The sequence below is a fragment of the Artemia sp. Qi Xiang Cuo genome, chromosome 14, assembly GCF_049724085.1.
Source record: "Artemia sp. Qi Xiang Cuo chromosome 14, ASM4972408v1, whole genome shotgun sequence".
In the NCBI taxonomy this organism is placed as follows: Eukaryota; Metazoa; Arthropoda; class Branchiopoda; order Anostraca; family Artemiidae; genus Artemia; species Artemia sp. Qi Xiang Cuo.
Window position 1 is genome coordinate 12088345 of NC_142807.1, and position 19513 is coordinate 12107857.

Sequence of the window (19513 nt, forward strand, 5' to 3'; positions counted from 1 at the left end):
ACGTATGCACAAGGAGGGAGGGGGAGTAGATAGTCCAGGGGTAAATAATTCATTTACCTATAACATCATTCCCAAATCGGCCGAGAAGATGGTGCTTCTCGAGTTGAAATAATGGGCATACGTGCTGTAATAAAATCAGGGTTTTAGATTCCTTTAGTTTTTTTCCCAAGGCATTGAGTCAATTGATTCAAGTGTAGAAAAGCGAAAATTTTGATAGTTTTCCTTTGCTTAAACAACACTTTCCTGACAGTAAAATGTATTACCTATTGACCAGTAAAGGTGTATATGCATACGAATATTACAGTTCTAGCGCTCGCTTAAGCGAGGTAGTATAAAAATCATGCGGATATATAACCAACGACCTCATCGATCGTTGTCCAACTCAAGCCCTCGGGAAGTTCATTGCAGTGAAAATACATTTGATGCTTTCCTAAAGCAATATTCCAATGGTGAAAAAGAAAAAAAAATGTGAAGAAGAAATTCAATGCTGGTGATACTGTTCGAATTAATAGAACCATCAATATTTTGGAAAAGAGAAATTATTCATGGAGCACTGAACTTTTTAAAGTGTCCAAAATCCTGGACACCGAACCCACGACATATCGACTGCGAGACACCAAAGTTGATGAGATTCTCGGCGGTTTTTATGAATATGAACTGCAAAAAGTTAGAAACACTAGCGAAATTTATCAAATTGAAAAGATATTAAAGAGTCGTACTCGTAGGGGCCAGAGACAGTTGCTTGTTCGCTGGCTAGGATACAACTCTGATTTTGATTCTTGGGTCAGTGCTGGAGATATTAACAATGAACAATGATTTCTATGTGACTTTCATGTCCAATGTTTCTGATCCTCTATACAATGACTTGAATAGAACAAGTGATTTTTGAACGAAACTCTCCCCACCATCAAATTCGATGAAAAGTATGAAGTGGCTCTTGTCGACTGTATTCTCAAAAATACCTACGACATCCTGAGAAAAGATCGTAAATATGAAATAAAAATTATACCCTATGATTGGCCGCCACCACCCTCAGGTGAACAAGAACAAATTCAAAAAATCAATTGGTTGGATTATCCATATATTGATTTACCCTACGAGGAACTCACCTGTATGAATGATTTATATCGTTCTATTAATAAAAGAATTTCCGCTCGTAAAAAAGGAGCTTTTCATTTCAACTATTCAAAGGAGGAGGGCAAGATCTACATTATTTCACCTATTGCCAATGAAAAGGTTATTCTCAATGATAATCTAAAGGACGTTCTTGGCTTTAAGCTCAATATAATCAACGGTAAAAGTGCCGGAACGCTAATTTCATTTTTGCTGACTACCCGCCTGCCTACTCCACGGACAAATGTATATTTCTCTACGCTTCATTTGTGGAAACATCCCATGTTGGTAATTCAAATGTTCCCCTCCTACGAGTTCTTGAACGAAAAACCAATCAAGAACATATTCACCACTACAATATAAAACATCTTCAGTATATTCCCGTAAACACTTCCTATTTGGAACTCTGTCAGTTAACACTAAGAACTGAATTAGGTGATTCCCTAGAAATTTCAAAAGGTTTGGCTGTGATTACATGCCATTTTCATCCCATCGTTCAACAACAAGATGTCTAATAATAGAAAAGTGGCATTCATTTGTCCTGATATTGACTGCTATGTTAATACTCTTGGCCCAAGACAACTGGGCAATGGAATGGACTATTACAAAGGGCGCTCGTCAATGTCTGGCTATGGTCTTGGCAGTTGGTTTGCTAAGCTGTTTCGCTCTTCACTACCTCTGGCTAGAAAATATCTTGTACCGGCTGCGACAGATTTTGCATCCTCTACACTATACGATTGGGGCTCTGGCAAGGATTTAAAAAAAATTGCTATGGAAAATCTTAGGTCCGGTGTGCAAACCCTTGGCGAGAGATTAAAACAAAATGGAAAAGGTTTAAAAAGGTCGAGAAACAATGCATCACTCATCAGTCTCTACTCAGGTCAGAAACGAAAGACATCACCCCTGTCAAAGAAAAGAAGGAAAAGCTGACACGTACTGTAAACAACAGAAGAAGAAGAAGCCCCAGGAAGAGAATTGTTAGATCGAAACTAGATTTCTTTTCCTAAGATGTCCTACCTACCGCATGATGATTCTCAACCTTCAATCACCGCCTCATTGAGTCTATTCAATGCTAAAAATGTTGATGTGAGTGTCAAGCATGGATACTATGTACAATTTTATCCTCAACAACCCCTCTCCGATAATATCTACTTTCAAATTTATTCCAATGAAGACTACTTTATGGACATATCTTCAACATTTATAGATTTACAAATGAAACTCCGGAAATCTGATAATACATTGCCAATTCTTGCCGATGGAATATCCTATGAAAATTGTATATTACATAATTTTATTTCGTCAAATCAGTGTCTACATCAATGACACGCTGGTGAGCATAAGCAACAATCTCTCAAATTATACAAACTATATGCAATTCATGCTGATGACACCCAAGTCATACAAGGAAATGAGAAGCACCTCCAATGGATATGAATATATTACTAATACTGATAGTACTGATGCACTTAAAAATGCTACAACTAGTGAATTACATCTAGTTGAAAAATATATCATGAAATATTTAATATACCCCAATGGCTACCACCAAATGTTTAAGTGGATATAAAATTTTACGCTTGCTCCATCATCTTCCATAGTCAGACACGAATTTGCGGCAAATCCTGATGTAAGTCTCTCCCTCAAATCGGCAATGCTTCATGTATGCAAACAACAAGTTATGAGTTCTGTTGCTTTGGCAGTGGAAAAACTGAGAGTCAGTGGAACTAATTTTAAACTACTTGTTCCTCATACAATCACCAATCAACGTCATATTGCCATGGTGTCACGCACCTACACCGACTTATCCTTTATCAATGGCGAAATTCCGTCAAAGCTCGCTTTGGCGTTTGTAAAAAGCGCTAGTGCAATAGGATCGTGGACTGGATGCCCACATAAGTTCGAGATGTTTGGACTTTCATCTCTTGTCTGCAAAGTAAACGGCATCCCACTCTACAATCTATCTTTTGATAAATCCTATAGAACATTGTATGAGTTGACCATGCAAACCCTAGATCATGATTCGCAACTATTTGAAAATGGTATGACCGAAGAAATGTTTGCTAAAACACTTGGTATCATTGTACTATATTTGTCTGGCACGCAGGATATGAGTATAGTACGTATGGGGAGTGTGCGTTTAGAGGGTACATTTGCCGACCCATTGGCTGAGAGTATTGCAGTAATCTCACTAAATCAATATGAAACCTATTGGGAAATCACTCCCGAAGGTTGTGCTCTACTAGACTTGGCACTATGAACACCAGTCAAATAATCAACTTATTTAATATTGATCCCCCCATGTCCCAGTACAAATCCTATTGTCTGCTCTCAGACTTTCTAGGGAAAATTCAAAGTGTCGACAATACCTTAATTATTGTTAATAGCAGTCCGTCGACTGTGTTGACGGGTCATTGGCTGTGCATCTTTCAAACAATGAAGACGATTAAATTTTTTGATCCTCTTGGTCTACCCTATACATTTTTCACACCTCACATCAGGAGCTATATTGAGAGCAGTCGGAAAACTATCTTTCAAAATCGGAGGAGAGTGCAGGATCTGACAACTAAAAGCTGTGGCTTCCACGCACTACTATATTTAGTGTTCCGATGTCGCGGCTATACTTACAAGCAGTTTCTCAACATTTATGTAGACAATCCAAGTCTGAATGACTTTCTAGTGGAAAATATCCTCTCAGACCTGTATAATATAAATTTCAGTGCCCTAAGAGTAAAGTGCTTAAAACATTTTTGTGAATTTGTTTATTAATAAAATGCATATATATACAACAATGTCTTTAAATGTTCACTTTAGATTTCTTCTTCTTCAGTGTACAGGCAACTGTCGTGAACAACTAGTGCAGGTAAATCCTTTGGATTGACTGCATATTGATCTTGATTGACTGCAAAGTCAGGGTCACATTTTCTACAGTATAATGTAACTTCACTCTTTTCATATCTCTTTGTATAGTCAATGATACTATTTGCATTCATATTATGAAATTCACGTGTTTCAATCTGTCTATTTGAAGCAATATCACATACAGTGTTTTCAAATGGTGAATCACATTCGGTAACTGCCAAATAAAAATCACTTGGTTTATAGTCATAATAGGCAGTGTCGTCACAATGATGACGTAGAAACCAAATCGTCTTGTTAGCCCAATAGTTGAATCGTAGACCAGATTCTTCCTCCCAGAAAAACTTAAATCCACGACGATACCAATCTCGTAGAAATAAACTAAAATCACGTTTGGGATTCTTTCCAATCATAGCGGGGTAAGTAATCTCCCACTGATCACATTTATCAGAGTGACAATTGGAGCACAGATGTCCTCTAGGGTGAGAGTCACAAATTTCTTCAAGACAGGAATTACATCCTTGAATTTGTACTGCATAGCCTCTATGTAATTTACAAGGATTACATAATTTACACTTTTCACTATAGTCATAAATAATTGTACAATTCTCACATTGAGTCCTACTGCCAAGAGTGTACATGCATAGTGGACATGTATAGAACATTTTTTGGTTTCCGATGTCAACTCTCTCTCACAGCTAAAACAAAACTAATCGTCCTCGCTCGATAAATTTAGGGTGTAGGTAAGGCGAGAGGAGTAACTCTGTGAGTTCACCTCTTTCGAATGGTGGAGGAGCCATCTACATTGAATCTATGGCAATGTTTTCAAAAGTGTATCCACGATATTATTCTGCTTTGTTCCAATTAATGTATCAATAAATTGAGTATAAGCATTTGAGTCACATTGAAAAGGCTGCATACAATAGTCCAATGGGGGAGAATCAGTCCCCATTATATTGTCAAGTGTTCCCCGAGAGAATATCCTGCGTTGAAGAGATAACTCAAGAATATCATCATCCAAAATCAAATGTTTTTCCATAAACCCCAGATTCGATCTAATTCTCTCTTTCTCAAATTTATTCATTTTTCAATCCTTTCATTCTGACTGCTGACTCTAGACTGACCATGATTCGTTAGCTTAACATTCTAACAACAAATAAAAGGGAACATTTTCGATTTCGTGACAGTTTTATTGAATAATTACAACAATAATACTAAGCATGTACAATTAGCGATACTGTTTATTGTCTTCGATATGTTTCACTAATGCACTAAAAGCACATTGAAGTCTATTCACATGCGCTATATTAACTTTTGCAGCGAAACAAATTGATCCTCCATTTTAAATTTGCTCAAGGATATCACATATCTTGCACATACTTCATCCCATTCCAGACAAAGCCGTGATCCTCTCGTAATTTCCACCGCAATGTTTGGTGCTCTTGTATTATTGCTACCAACTTCACTATCAACTTCTAATAGGGTAAACATTCCACTCATCATCAGCACAAATATATCCAAATGAGTAAAGTCAAACTGTTCTCACTTCTTTGAATTCAATTCACAGACCAATAAAAATTATAGCAAAAATCCTTTCCTTATATTCTCTGCAATCCTCTCCCGCTAATATTTCCGGCCCTCTGATTGGCTTAGAAGGAGACACGTGATCCTGTTTCCCGTTAGCGCATCAATATATTCTCCCCACTGATTATTTAATCAATTTCTCAGAAATTCACATGTCCTAGTCGATTACGCAATCAATTTCTCGGAAATCCACTTGTCCTAGTCGATTACGCAATCAATTTCTCGGAAATCCCTTTCCCCCTCTTGTCCTAGATCAATATATCTCTTACCAACCGTGAATGCGCATGTGCAAACTCCGCCCCGGAGACAATACACATGGAAACAACAAATAAATTGACCTTGACACCTTCCATTAGACTCGATCGATAATCCATGAATAAATTATGTTAGCTTGTCCTAGTCGATCACGCAATCAATTTCTCGGAAATCCACTTGTCCTAGACGATAACGCAATCAAATTCTCGGAAATCACTTTCCCCCTCTTGTCCTAGATCAATATATCTCTTCCTCACCGTTAATGCGTATGTGGAAACTTCTCCCCGGAGACAATACACATGGAAACAACAAATAAATCGACCTTGACACCTTTCATTAGACTCGATCAATAATCCTTGAATAAATTATGTTAGCTTGGCGTTAGACTAAATTGTAGATGGCAGCACATGTGTTCGCGTCGGATCAATAGGGGCTTTTCTACTCTCACTAGATTGGAAATTCGGTTTTCTTTTTAAGAATAAAAATGATCTTAGGCTAAATTCCCCCTCGCCCCCGAAGTTTTTCCCCCAAATGAATCTGATCAAAATTTTAAGATAGTCATGTTGCTAAAAAAAAGTTCCAAGGTCATATATCAATACCTCCAGGGTTGTCATACTCCCCCCCGCCATCCCAGAAGCTCTAGTGCCCTTTTTAGGAATAGCCAAAAGCGATCTGAGGGCAACTAGCCCCCCCTCCCCTCCCTCTTTCCCCCAAATGCACCCGATCAACATTTTGAAATAATTAATTTGTCCAAAATAATTCAAACATCTGATAGCAAAAACATCGGGGTCGACAAACCTCTCTGAAACCAGGGGCAAGTATTGTAAGTTATGCCCCGGGGAATATCCAGTTTTTATGGAGGAGCTTTATTAGGATATTATAAACTATAATGAAAATTGTAAATTATGCAATCCATGTAAATTGTATAGGGGACACGCAGTGCAAATTAAAGACTGTAATTTCTGCCTTGAAGAGATTTGTGACTTTCACCCTAGAGGGTTCCTCTGTTCCAATTGTCACCATAATAAATGTAATCGATGTGAAAATACTTACCCTGGCATGATTTCAAAAAACCCTAAGCGTGATTTCAGTTTATTATAGGAATCTATAAATAATAAAACTTATAAATAATATTATATCATCGTGGTTTTATTGTTTTGGAAAGAAGAATCTGGTCTACGCTTCAATTGCTGGAGTAAGAAAAGAGTCTGTTTTTTACGACATCGCTGAAGATATCGGCTACTATTATTTTAAACCTACTGATTTTTATTTGGCTGTTACAGAAAGTGATTCTTCATATGAGAATTTTAGTTGTGACATTGCTTCGAATAAGCAAATTGAAACAGAATTTTATAATATGAATCAGAATAGTATTGTTGGCTTTAGGAAGAGATATAATAAAAATGAAATTACATTATATTGTAGAAAATCTACCCTGACTTTGCATGCCAAGATGAGTATAACTTTTGTACGGACAAGTTTTATTAATAAACAAATTCGCAAACATTTTTAAAGCGTTTCATTCTTTGGGCTCTGAAATTTATACTACGAATGTAGGAAAGAGTATTTTCAACTACAAAATCGTTCAATTGATGATTGTCTACATAAATGCTGAGAAATTTACTGTAAGTATATCAGCACATCGAAAAATAAAATATAATAGTACATGAAAATAACAGCTTTTTGCAGATAAATCTTGTTCTCGCTTTCGATTTTGAATAATAGACTTTACACTTTGCTCAAGATATTTTTAATGTGAGTTGCGTAGAACGTATACGATAGGCCAAGAGGATAAAAAATTCAATATTTTTCGCTCTTTGAAAGATGCATAGCCAATGTCCCGTCTTTAAGTTCGATGGGTTTCTATTAACAATGACAATTCTATTGTTAACACTTTGTATATGATCGAGGAAATCCGAAGGTATGAAATAGGATTTGAATTTGGATTTGTAAGGATCCAAATTGAATACGTTGATTATTTTATTTGTGTTCATGGTAACAAGTCTAATAGAAAACTGCCATCAGGGTAATTTCCCAATAGGCTTCAAATTGATTTAGCGAGATTACTGCTTTACTCTTCTCCAATGGTTTGGCAAAGGTACGCTCTAAACGTACCGCGACCGTTCAGACAATACTCATATCTTGAGTACCGGACAAATCCAATACAATGATACCGTGAGTTTTTGCAAACGTTTCCTAGGTTATACCATTTTCAATTAGTTGTGAATATCAGTCTAGGGATTGCATTGTCAATTCATATAAGGACCTGTAAGATTTATCAAACGATAAATTGTATAGTGGAATTCCATTTACTTTACATACAAGAGATAAAAGACATTCAAATTTATGTGGAGAATTTGTCCATAATTGTATGGCACTAGCACTTTCTACAAAAGCCAAAGCAAGTTTTGAAGGAATTTTGCCATTTATAAATGATGAATCGATGAAGTTACGTGTACCCATAGCAATATGTCGTTGATTCGTAATTGTATGTAGAACGAGGAGTTTGATATTTTATTTCCACTAGCTCTTAATTTCTCAATTGCCAAAGCAACAGAACTCATAATAATTTGTTTTCGTACATGAAATATTGCTGAGGTATGAGAGACTTTTACATCAGGTGCAGTGCCAATTACTTTTCTCAAAATAAAATTAGACGGCACAAGTTGTAAATTTATATCAATCTTAAGATTGGGAGGCAACCTTTGAGGTATATTAAATAATTCATGATTTATTATCCAAACAAGTATAAATTTTAGTTGTCACATCTCTAAGTATAAGGCTAGTGTCAGTGTCCGTTTTATATTCATATCCAATAGCCAAACCTCTCAATAGCTTATAGAACATTGGAGTCGTCAACATGAACTGTATCTAACTTGCATAGTTTGAAAGATTATTTCTCGTGCTCACCATTGTTTCATTTGTGTAGACACTGATTTTTCTAAGCAAATTGCGTAGTACACAATTTCCAGAGGATAACCCCTCGGAGGCACATGGCTTTTTCATTGTTATACTTTTTGACAATCACATGTAAATCTTTCAATGTTTAATGTCAAATCTATGAAATAGTCTTCTCTGGAATAAATTTGAAAATGAATGTTTTCAGATAGCGGTTGTTGCAGGTAAAATTCTTCACAGTAACCATGTTTTAAAGTCACATCAACATTTTCTGCATTGAAGAGATTTAGAGATGAGGTGACTGAAGGATGATATTCTTTATGTGGTAGATATGACATTTCCAGGAAAACCAAAAAACCTTTTTCGATCTAACAATTTTTGCTCTTGGTTTCTTTTTCTTCTTTGCCAAGAGTAATGTTTTTCACTTCTGACCTGAGTTGAGACTGTTGAGTGATGAGGTGTTTCTAGCCCTTTTTAAACCTTGCCCGCTTTGCTGTGATTCCAATCACTTGCAGATCACAATCACGCGCCGGACATTGGATTTTGGGACACACTTTCTTTAAAATTCTTTCTTTTAAGAGCCACAATCATGTAGTTTAGAGGACGCAAAATCCGCGGAAACCGGTAAAATTTATTTTTTAGTCAGAAGTATTGCAGAGTGAAACAACTTAGCAAACCAATTGTCGAGACCGTAACCAGACATTGACGAACGACCCGTATAATAGTTCATTCCATGACCCAATTGTCATGGTTTAAGAGTAGCAACATAGCCATCAATATCAGGACAAACTAAAGTATTTTCTATTAGCACCCAATTGTCATGGTTTAAGAATAGCAACATAGCTATCAATATCAGGAAAAACTAAAGTATTTATATTAGCCATCTCATTGAATGGGTCAAAACTGGCGTGTAATCACAGCCAAACCTTTTGTTATTGCTAGAGGATTGTCTAATTCTTAATGATAACTGACAGAGTTCCAAATATGAAGTGTACATCCTTCAACATGGAATATGTTGAAGGTTCCTTATATTGTAGTGGTGAATGTGTTCGTGAGTGTTTTTTTGTTCAAGAACATGCAGGGGGGAGATTAGTATTACCAACTCTCGATGTCTCAAGAAAGATGCATAAAGAAATATACAACTTTACGATGAGAAGCCGGGTGGATAGTCTGCAAAAATATTACGACCCATGCCGTTGGTGGTACCAGCAATTCTACCATTGATTATATTAACTAAAAAAAAAACTTTGTCCACAAAATAAGTTTTTCAAAGAAAAGTAAAGAACTCCATTAAACAAAAATGAACAAAAATAAAATCAAATAATCTACCAAGCGTAAAACTACCATAAATCAGCATCGATAAATAAATGAAACCTAAAGCGAGCAGATATTACAATAAATAACCGAGTCAAACTCAAAACGAGCAGAAATTAACATAAGTTGGGCTCAAGCCCCGTATGCCTTCCCAAGGCCAGAACATGATTTGCACTTTACTGAAAGAATACATATGAATTAGCATTGTCAGTTTAATATACATTTACCGATATTTAGTAACAAAAATCTTAATATTATTTGATTTATTAAAGTTATAAAAGTATAAACATTATATTTTTTTCAGTAAAGAGCAAATTATGTTCTGGCCTTGGGAAGGCATAGGGGTTTTGAGCCCAACTTATGCTAATTTCCGCTCGTTTTGAGTCACTTTCGACTCAAAAAGTTTTGAGTCACCCTCAAGTCACTTTCGACTATTAAAAAGGGCACTAGACCTTTGAATTTCCAATTGAATGAGTTCTTTTTCAAGTTTCTACGACAAAGATTTCAATAAAAACTTATATGCCCCTGTGCATAACTTATAACTCTTGCTCTGCAGACTTTGGGGGGAGTGTCCTGCTCAAAGGTATAATGTTCTGAACTTTAACTGCGTGGAACAAAATGGTTATCTTAAATTTTGATTGGATGTGTTTGGGGAAATGGTGGGCGTGGAAGGGGGGTTAGTTGCCTTCCAATTACTTTCGACTATTAAAAAGGGCACAAGCCATTTCAATTTCTAATCAAATGAGTCCTTTTTGAGCTTTCTACGACAACGCGTTCTATATAAACTTTATATGCCCCCAGGGCATAACTTACAACCCTTGTCCCGAGGGCTGTGAGGAGTCCGTCATCCTCAAAGACCTAATTTCCAGAACTTAAAACTGTGTTGAAATAAAGGGCTATCTCAAAATTTTGATTGGATGTGTTCGGGGGAATGAGTGGCGTGGGGGGGGGCTAATTTCCCTCCAATCACTTCCAACGGTTAATAAGGGTACTAGCCCTTTGATTTCCAATCGAATGAGCCTGTTTTGAAGTTTCTATAACAACGCCTTCTATAAAACCTTTTATGCCCCAATATCTTAAAACCCTTGCCCTGATGGTTGTGACGGAGTGTCCTCCTCAAAAACATATTTTCTATCTGGAAATCAACTACGCTGAACAAAATGGCTATCTCAAAATTTTGATTGGATGTGTTTAGGGGACTGATGGGCGGGGGGGGGGCTAGTTGCCCTCCAATCACTTTCGACTATTAAAAAGGGTACTAGCCCTTTGAATATCCAATCGAATGAGCCTGTTTTGAAGCTTCTATGACAACAGCTTTTATAAAAACCTTATATGCCCCCAGGGCATAACTTAAAACCCTTGCCCTGAGGGTTTTGGGGGAGTGTCCTCCTCAATAACATATTTTCCATCTGGAAATCAACTACGCTGAACAAAATGGCTATCTCAAAATTTTGATTGGATGTGTTTGGGGGAAATATGGGCGTGGGGTGGGGCTAGTTGCCCTCCTATCACTTTCGAATATTAAAAACGGTACTAGCCCTTTGAATTTCCAATCGAATGAGCCTTTTTGAAGTTTCTACGAACACGCCTTCTATAAAAACCTTATATGCCCCCAGGGCATAACTTAAAACCCTTGCCCTGAGGGTTGTGGGAGAGTGTCCTCATCAAAACATATTTTCTATCTGGTAATCAACTACGCTGAACAAAATGGTTATATCAAAATTTTGATTGGATGTGTTTGGGGGAATGATGGGCGTGGGGGGGGGAGGGGTTATAGTTGCCCTCCAATCCCTTTCGACTATTAAAAAAGGTACTAGCCCTTTGAATTTCCAATCGAATAAGCCTGTTTTGAAGTTTGTACGACAACGACTTCTATAAAAAACCTTATATGCCCCCAGGGCATAACTTAAAACCCTTGCCCTGAGGGTTGTGGGGGAGTGTCCTTCTAAAAAATATATTTTCTATCTGGAAATCAACTACGCTGAACAAAATGGCTATCTCAATATTTTGATGGAAGGTGTGTGGGGGACACAGGGGTTTGGGGGGGCTAGTTGCCCTCCAATCACTTTTGACTTTTAAAATGGGCACTAGCCACTCCAATTTACAATCGAATGAGACCTTTTCGAACTTTCTACGGCAACTCCTTCGATACGAAGTGCCCGGGTGGAGAAAAAACACATTGTGCCCACATCGTTCTTTACTTAGGCAGCGCTGGCGTGCTGCCTATGATTCCGTCTAAAACCAAGAACATCTCTCATATTATCATTGAGAATAACCTTCTCATTCTGAATGGGATAACTAATGTAGATCTTGCCCTGCTCAATTGAATATTTTAAGTGGAATGGACCGTTTAAACGATCAGAGATTTTTATATTGATTTCACGACACAAATTAGTCATACTACCATATTTCTTGTATGGTAATGTGATGAATGGATATTCAGAAGGATTAATTTGATTCTATTCATTTCTCGGTAGCGAGTGGCCAATCATGTGGCCTAACTTTTATATCATATGTTCAATATTTTTTCAGGATATTATATGTATTTTTAAGACTACAATCAACAAGAGCAACTTCATACCTTCCCTTGAATTTTATGGTGGGGGAGAGGTTTGTCCAAAAATTGCTTGTTTTATTCGAATCATCTTAGAGTGGGTAAGAGGCATTGGACATGAAGGTCACATAGAAATCATTAGGCATTGTGAATGCCTTTAGCGGGAATCATAGAATCAATATCAGAGTTGTATCCTAGCCAGCGAACAAGCATGCACCTGTCTCTTACCCTTGCGAGTGCGACTCTTTAATATCTTTTCAATTTGATACATTCCACTAGTTTTGATTTCTTTGCAATTCATACTCGTAAAACCTGCCAAGAAACTCTTCATCTTTCATATCACGTAGACGATACGTTACAGGTTTAGAGTCTAAGACTTTTGACATTTTAAAAAGTTCAATGGACCACAAGTAATTCGCTTTTTCAAAATACTACTTGTTCCACTGATTCGAACAATATCACCATCATTAAAGTTCTTATTTTTTTCTTCCTCCCTTCGTTGGAATATGGTTAAAAAAATGTCAAGTATATTGTTACTGTGATGAACTTCAAGAGGACTATGATTGGAAAGAGATCGATGAGGGATTGATTATAAATCAACATGATTTTTATCTAAATCATGAATAAAAGCAGCAGTATTTCTCAATGTGCAATATTTCGAGATTAAAAGTCAAATTTTTCCTATCAATCGTTCAACCAATGCTACCTTTATCGGACTTTGACTATGATAGAGTATTGTATTATATTTCAATAAAACCATTTTTAAATGGGGATTAACAAATTCACTTCTCCAATCTGTTTAAATTTTTCTATATGACTCTTGTTCAAAGACAGGTTCAAGGGCTCTAGCAGCTTCATCGTTTCTCTTTGAACGCAATGGAATGGCATATGCAGAGCGTCTAAAAACACTGATTGCAAGTAAAATATACTTGTACGGACTATTGCGACGTCTTCGAATTTCGTCTAGAGTCAAAAGATCTGCTTGTAATGGGGAATAGGAAAAAGAATTGGGAAAAAGACTTCAGTTTTTCGATAATGACTACCGCAAGATCTGTGATTTCGACGAAGAGTGTAACTAGATTCAATCTGTGAATACTCTGTTGCCATCTTTTTTCCAACTCCAGTGACTCAGGCAAGTGTGGTGGGGGAACTTAAACTTCCCGCTTCATCTATGTTTTCATCAACTCGTTTGAAGGCTTGAGCCATTTTGAACGCAATCAAGGTTCGAAGCGTCCGCTATCCTTTTGCATACTAATAGGTTATGCACTGATATTAGGACTCTTTTTTATACCTTTTAAATCATCATCCCTACTTGACGGGCTAGTATTCTCCGAAACGATTTAAAAACATGTTTTGAAATTTCTCCATATTCTCTTAATCGTTTTAAAATATGTTTATTCCCAATAAGACTTTTTGGAAATTTGATGACTTTAAAATTTTATACAATTGACTATCAAAGATTCAAGTCTTTTACGCTTTGAAATAAAATCTGATACCAACTCAATTAAATTGTAACTCTTACCATGAAGTATAGAATCACTCTTTTTGTCATAAAATTCTACATGTTCATTTTCAGCGAGATAGGTCACGAGTCTTTTACTTTGCTCACGATACGAATGAGGTATTAGTTCTACAGCACTTGGTAAAGCTTTAGCAAAATCTTCTTCTTCCTGCTTTGGTGGTGGTTGTGGTACTGACGGGGAATTTGGAGGTTGATCAGTGAAATTTACTTTGACCTTTCTTTCACTTCAGGGTTTATGCTTGTCGACAAGTCGAAGGGCATTTTGAAGCAAAATTAATTGTTCATCGGCGGCAATTGTCTCGTTGTTAGTAAATTTATCATAGACTGCCTTAGAATCATTACTTCAGCAAAGTTCAACTAGGACTGATAGATATAATGAGGTGAAGTGATAAAATTCATTCAAAACTAACAAAAATAATGAAATACACGCTTTCAAATTTAATCTTGCTTTTTTGGCAGCAGGCCTTAAAGGCCTTTTTGTAACAGGTATACTACTATTATCTATTGGTTTTGTAAAATATATTGTTAAATCATTTTTAATTAAATTTGTGTAAAAAGAATTCAATGAGTATTCCCCAAGTCACTATTTAAAGAAATATTATAACTTATTTTGAGTCTAATTACAGTTGATTCCCAAACCACCTGTGTTATGCTTAAATTATTACTAATGAGAGAGGATTTTTCAAAAATTATTGTGTCACTGTGGTTATCAAAAATATGGCTACCTAAAGTAGAATCAAAGGAGTTATTAGAACTATTGGAAACTAATGTTTTGTCTATGTCTTTTTTATGCTGGTGCAGTCGTTTTTCTAAATTCTGATGTGTCCTGCCAAAATAATGATAACCGCAGTCGCAAGGTATTTGATAAACCCCTTTTTGGAGAGTATTTAGGGTTTTATCTTTACCCAGAGTTTAAGAAATTTGTGATTTTAAAATTATCAGTGAGAACTCAATACAGATTATTTTTTGTGCAAACTTTTTTTTTATTTTTGTTATATTTGGGATGCATAGAAGATAGATTACATGTGAGGGCTTGTTAGGAGCCTCATATTGTGAAAGATTTTTGATTTTATGAGTGTCGTTTTAGTCTACGGCGAATTGTATTATTGACAAAAAGAATGGAATATCCGTTACCAAAAAGAATATCTCAGATAAAATTTATTTCTGCTGTTATGTACGAATCTGAGCGAATGTTCAAGGGACGATCAATGAGAGAAGTTACAAGCACTCTTTTAATTTTCAGATGTGTCATTTGATTTAAAATGAAGATATATATTGTTTTATGTTTGTTTTCTGTAGATAGTAAAATCCAGCTTATCAATCCTGCGAACAATTAACACATCTAAAAAAGTTATTTCATTTTCAAATTCAATATATAGGGTCAACTGTAAATATCTTCCATAAAGTGCAGGGTATTAGTCAAATTGTATATACCCTTGTGGAACTGACTGACGGAGATACTTAAAACGAGCAGAAATTAATATAAGTTGGGCGCAAAACCGCTGTGCCTTCCCAAGGCCAGAACAAAATTTGCATTTTACTAAAAAAATACAAAGGAATGTGCATTGTCAGTTTAATATACATATACTGATATTTAGTAATCAAAATGTAAAAATTATTTGATTTATTAAATTTATAAAATTAAAAACATGTATATTTTTTAAGTAAAGTGCAAATTTTGTTCTGGCCTTGGGAAGTTATGGGGATTTTGCGCTCATCTAATGTTAATTTCTGCTCGTTTTGTGTTTGACTCGGTTATTTATTGTAATTTCTCTTCGTTTCGGGTTTCATTTATTTATCGATGCTGATTTGTGGTAGTTTCGAGCTTGGTAGATTATTTGATTTTATTTTTGCTCATTTTTTGTTTAATTGAGTTCTTTGCTTTTCTTTGAAAAACTTATTTTGTGGAAAAAGTTTTTTTAATTAATATACGAAATAAACATGTCAACTGCGTAATCACTAAAAGTTTTGGATTCACCGGGGTCAACATATATACGTTGATGGCGCCGTCCAAAATCCACTGCGAACTAAACAGAGCTAAAATGAATATTGGCAACTCTGAACATATTTCTATATTTTCAAGCAGCAGCAGAATGAGATCAGATTTTGGGTTGCTTCAGAGAACTAGCCTTTTTTGAAGTTTCTACGACAATACCTTCTATAAAAACCTTATATGCCCCCAGGGCATAGCTTAAAACCCTTGCCCTGAGGGTTGTGGGGGAGTGTCCTTCTCAAAAAAATATTTTCTATCTGGAAATCAACTAACCTGCGCTAAACAAAATAGCTATCTCAAAATTTTTATTGGATGTGTTTGGGTGAATGATGGACATGATGGGGGGGGGGCTAGTTGCCCTCCAATCACTTTCGACTATTAAAAAGGGCACTAGCCCGTTGTATTTCCGATCGAATGAGCCTGTTTTGAAGTTTCTACGAAAATGCCTTCTATAAAAACCTTATATGCCCCCTGGGCATAACTTAAAACCCTTGCCCTGAGGGTTGTGGGGGAGTGTCCCCGTCAAAAACATATTTTCTATCTGGAAATCAACTACGCTGAACAAAATGGTTATCTCAAAATTTTGATTAGATGTGTTTGGGGGAAGAATGAGCGTGGGGGGGGGGCTAGTCGCCCTCCAATCACTTTCGACTATTAAAAAGGGCACTAGCCCTTTGAATCTCCGATCGAATTAGCCTTTTTTGAAGTTTCTACGACAACGCCTTCAATAAAAACCTTGTTTACCCCCAAGCCATAACTTAAAACCCTTGCCCCGAGGGTTGTGGGGGCGTTGCCTCCTCAAAAACATATTTTATAGCTGGAAATCAACAACGCTGAACAAAATGGCTATCTCAAACTTTTGATTGGATGTGCTTGGGGGAATGGTGTGCTTGGGGGGGGGGCTAGTTGCCCTCCAATCACTTTCGACTATTAAAAAGGGAACTAGCCCTTTGAATTTCCAATCAAATGAGCCTGTTTTGAAGTTTCTATGACAACGACTTCTATAAAAACCTTACATGCCTCTAGGGCATAACTTAAAACCCTTGCCCTGAGGGTTGTGGGGGAGTGTCCTCCTCAAAAACACCTTTTATGTCTGAAAATCAACTACGGTGAACAAAATGGCTATCTCAAAATTTTGATTGGATGTGTTTGGGGGAATAATTGGCGTGAGGGGGGGGGGGGGCTAGTTGTCCTCAAATCACTTTCGACTATTAAGAAGGGCACTAGAACTCTCGATTTTCAATCGAATGAACCCCTTTTGAATTCTCTACAACGACTTCTTCTACATGAAGTGCCCTGCTTTAAAGAAAAAAAATAATAAATTGTATATTATGTCAACATTGATCTTATATGCCCTCAGGGCATAACTTAAAACTCTCGCCCCAAGGGTTGTGGGGGAGTATCCTCCTCAAAAAGACATTTTCTATGTGGAAATCAACTACGCTGAACAAAATGGCTATCTCAAAATTTTCATTGGATGTGTTTGGGGGAATGATGGGCGTGGGGGGGGGCTAGTTACCCTCTAATCACTTTCGAGTATTAAAAAGGGCACTATCCACTCCAATTACTAATCGAATGAGCCCTTTTCGAAGTTTCTACGACAACTCCTTCGATACGAAGTGCCCGGGTATGGAGAAAAAAAAAAACAAAAAAAAACATTGTGGCCACATCGTTCTTTACTTAGGCAGTGCTAGCGCGCGGCCTATGATTCGATCTCAGCCCATGCGATGCAAAAGACGTCATGTTATCTGGGACGTGTGCATGGAACAAGAAATCTGAAATCTGGCCTGAAACCTGGAACAAGAACAAAGCTGGGAACAGGGATCAAAACCCGGGTTTCGTTACCAACAAGGATGCCCCAGAAGTCAAAATGGAAAGACTTAATGCGGGTTGATGAGAATAACTAAGAGCTGTTTGACTTCCTGTCTGAGATTTTCTTTTGAAAAAGATCGGCCAACCCGAAGATCGAGAGCTATTTGCTACGAGGAAAAAACTTGTGTTGTGTTCTGACCGAATGAACGAAACTGTGCATTTAAGTCCCTGTACACATGAAGAGGCGGATACACGCAATATCCGACGCGCGAAGGTAGGCACTGACAATAGGTACAAGCTCTGTCGTTAGATAGGTGCAATAGGTACAAGCTCCGCCGGATGGTTTAGTCGGTAGATACAGATGTTCTCATTTTGCGGGTTTGATTTTTTTACCATTTGAATTTCAAGGAATTGTGAATGTCCTTTGGAGTTGGCGCGAACGGCAAATTTATCCCAATACACTACGTCGCTGCGAAACTTGGGACTTCCAAATGGAAAGCACTGCCAATGTTACATGCCTTCCTTAGCTGTGAAACCAGTTATTTATTTGTTAGTGTTGGCCATGCTACAGGCTGGAAGGCTGGAATCTATGGCATATCTATCCTAAGATATCATCATCGATGACTAGTTCAACCGAATGTGGCAACAACAATGACGAGGACGTTGTTACTGAGCTTGAACGATTTGTAATACTTATATATGACCAGATAAGTTGCTATGCTAGTTGATGTTAATTAGGCTCATGAACCTGTTTGGTCAAGGCAAATCGGTGGACCGAACTCCTTCAACAAGAGCAACAACTTTTCAAAAGCAAATCTGCCATACACCGACAGATGCGAATGTAGTGGAAAATGCGCCTGTACTTAAAAAAGTTATTAATTTTTTTACCTTATTTTTCAAAAGCTATTGTTTCCCGCCAAATTTCCATGGCAGTGATGTTTTGTTTTCAAGTGATCTGAAGAACCTACTTTTTGTTAATTATGATGAATCTCACAAAGTGCCTAAGATATATTTTTGTAATATCCCTGTTTATACGTGAAAAGTCTACTTGAAAAATAAAATAGTGAAAATAAGTGTGATTGTAATAAAAGTACTGATTCATTCACCCAATTGCTCTCTTGTACAGTGCAAAAAGTATTCGTTACACGTCCTTTTCAGCATATCCAGAACATTCATAAATGGAATATTAACTCTTGGAATCAGTTTGTATAGTCGATCGCCGGCTTCTTACTTTCAAAAAATGAACTCTTGTTACTCGGCATATCTACAACCTTGTGAAATAGAATTTAAATTCTTGGAATCAGTTTGTATAGTCGATGTCTGATATTTTATTTATTTTTTACGCATATTACATCGTCAGAACGTCATATAGCCTAAAGTCACCTTCTAAAAGCGTTACAAATTTTAAGAATACGGAGGTGTGCAATCCTAATTTACCGCCTCTAATACGATGCTAAAATGACCAGAGCGATCCAAACCGTTTTTTTTCGCCGGTTTGATCAGAAGCATATTTTTACCCATTCAAGACTTTCGTGCGCTTTCTAAACCTCTTTTCAAGATAAGCAATGGTATACAATGTTTCGACGACGTTCTTGTTACCCTATTTATT

The 19513-nt window shown here is 36.8% G+C and overlaps 1 protein-coding gene across 1 annotated transcript in view; it reads right to left on the reverse strand.

The window, feature by feature from the left end:
* Positions 1-19513, reverse strand: part of LOC148944136 (serine/threonine-protein kinase mos-like) — a 246452-nt gene that overhangs the window by 96893 nt on the left and 130046 nt on the right. The window lies entirely within an intron of this gene.